Source organism: Bubalus bubalis, chromosome X (assembly GCF_019923935.1).
Source record: "Bubalus bubalis isolate 160015118507 breed Murrah chromosome X, NDDB_SH_1, whole genome shotgun sequence".
NCBI lineage: Eukaryota > Metazoa > Chordata > Mammalia > Artiodactyla > Bovidae > Bubalus > Bubalus bubalis.
The window spans coordinates 88,086,006-88,088,661 of record NC_059181.1 but is presented as its reverse complement, the minus strand read 5'-3'; positions in this window follow the sequence as shown (position 1 = coordinate 88,088,661).

Sequence of the window (2,656 nt, the reverse complement as noted above, 5' to 3'; positions counted from 1 at the left end):
TGCAACCAGCACTTTCACTCCCAAACACACAGAAGGTCACTTGAAATTCCAAATACCAAAAGCTGGTTTTCAGATGTTCCTGAAAACATGCCTCTGCCAAAGACCTTTGTTTCTGTGGAATATGTAGTGCATATCAGTCATGATAGGAGTCATAAGACTAATGTCTCCAACCTATGATACCCTAAAATTTACCTTTACAGCCAGTACCGGAGTCCAGTTACCAGCAGTTTTCATAGTCTTATTGGACAATCATTTTTTCTTCCTTTGAGCACCGGTTTTTCAAATTTTTGCCAATTTTCCTCTCTCAGGTTATATGTCATTTTCTTATTACTTTTGTAGGCATTTATTATATCACTGTGCCTGATTCATTTATCCATTTATTTCAGAAATCTTATTCTTATCTATGATCTTATTTTCACTTTCATTTTGTCAAGCATGCGGTTTTTATTCTTGAGGTCAAATTTTCCAATATATTCTTGCATGTGTTTTCCTTTTTGTTATTATCTTTAAAACCTTTTACCCATCTACCATGCTCTCAACAGAGACATGCAAATCAAAAAAACACCACATGAGGAGGTGGTTCCAGATGGGAATGTAGGAAGGTCCTAAACTCACCTTCTTCAACAGACACACCAAATTTACAGCTACATGAAACCGAATCCCCCTAAAACTGACTTCTGCCCAGTTTATGATTAATTTCTCTATCCAAAACTTTATTCCCTTTCTTGTCCCCCTCTGACTTCAATCCTAATGCTAACTAACACTAATCAACCAGAGTCAAAGGACTAAAATTGCTGTTGTAGACATCATCATTAACATATAAAGTCAAATTTTTTCTCCAGGGCAAGATAAGCTATCAGGCTCCTGAGCAATGGACCACTTGGCCAGAGAATTGTAAAGATCACTGCAAAGGCATCCTGACTCCTGCAACTACTATTAAGAATTTAGAGAGTAGCATGGAAATATATACATTACTATATGTAAAATAGATAGCCAGTGGGAATTTGCTGTATGCCTCAGGGAGCTCAAACTGAGATAGAAGATAGATGGGCAGGTTGGACGTTTACAATTATTCACCCTTCTGTTTGCATTTCCTGAATAAGAGATAGGTGGGCTCCAGTTCAGAAATTCACAATCAGCCAGCCTCCTCTTTGCATTTCTTGAGGCAAGAGATAGATGGGTTCCAGCTGAGGAATTTACAACCAGCCCCCGATTGCTCCCGGAAATGGAAGTGACAACAGAAATAGGGTGAATAGCCAGTCTTTGTCTCTTGTAAACACCTCAAGGGAATAATCATGGCAAGGACAAAGAGAGGCATAAACCTTGTCTGAGTCAAGGATATACACCCAAGGGGAGGGTCCTAAAACAAATTAACAGGGATGGGGGGGGGGACAAAACAAGATGTTTGGCCTGAGGGAAGACAAAGACCTAGAAAGCTGCTCTCTTTATAAAGGATTTAAACTTCCCAAAAGTGTGACTCTGAGCTTACCCATGTGCCTTTCAGCCTGTACTCTTCCTTTCAATACACTTTTTACTTTACTCTTTACCTTCTGCCTCTTTGCCTGAATTCATTCTTGACTAGGCAGACAAAAGACTAGGGACCTTAGTCCTAACTGCTGGCTCCTGTTGTCCAGTGGTTAGGACTCCCGATCTGGGAGACGAAGACCTTGCTTTCAGCTACATACAGCTCGCTGTTGCTAGCTGCAAGCTGCCGCTTACTGCTACAAGTGTCTGATATCAAAACCTGTGCTCTGTGCCAACCTACAGGGGTGGGATGGGGTTAGGGGTGGGAGGGAGGTTTAAGAGAGACAGGAAATATTGCTGGTTCATGTTGATGTATGACAAAAAGCAACACAATATTGTAACACAATTATTCTCCCATTGAACATAAATAAATTTTAAAAAAGAAATGTCACAGCACTATCACTGACAATGATTAAACTCAGCTTCATTGTTCTTTGCCTTTAAAAACAAAAGCCTTGAAGGCCAAGCTGGAGTGGACCTGAGACTTGTCTCCCACTCCCTGCAAAAAATAAAAACCCTTGCTTTGTTCCAAATACTTGCTGTCAGAGTTTGGCTTTCTGCATCCTGGGCACAGAAACAGCATAGGAGCCCTTGCTTGATAACATATATAGAGAACAATTTCTTCTGAAAAAGACTGAAAAAACTAATTGAGCAATTCCTTCACATCAGCAAATGAGAAAACGGCCACATCAAAGTGGGTAAGAGAGGCTGAGATGATGTTGCCATAAACCCTACCCCAGGCCTGGTGACCTACAGTCAGGAGAGAACTCACAAACTGGGAACTTCTCCCTGACCAACAAAAGGCTCCAGCCTCACATCAGGTATTCCAACGTTTAAGAGCCCTTGAGAGCTCTCATCTCTTCTTTTGCCCTGGTTTTTACATCTTGCGGCCTGACTTCTGATACCAACCTTAACAACCCAAGTGTTAACCAGAAACAAGGACACAGAAGAGTGAAGTGGCTGCTCTGCCAGTATAGAGGAAAAATTTAGTGTTGTTAGGACAAAATGGGAGGGAGAGAGGTGAGGAGCTAAGATGGGAAAGTAACAGGGAGAGTGACACGAAGCAAGTCTATGGGGATGAGTGATGACGTGACTCTGCCCACATACATGCTGGAAAAACTCTACTGAGATC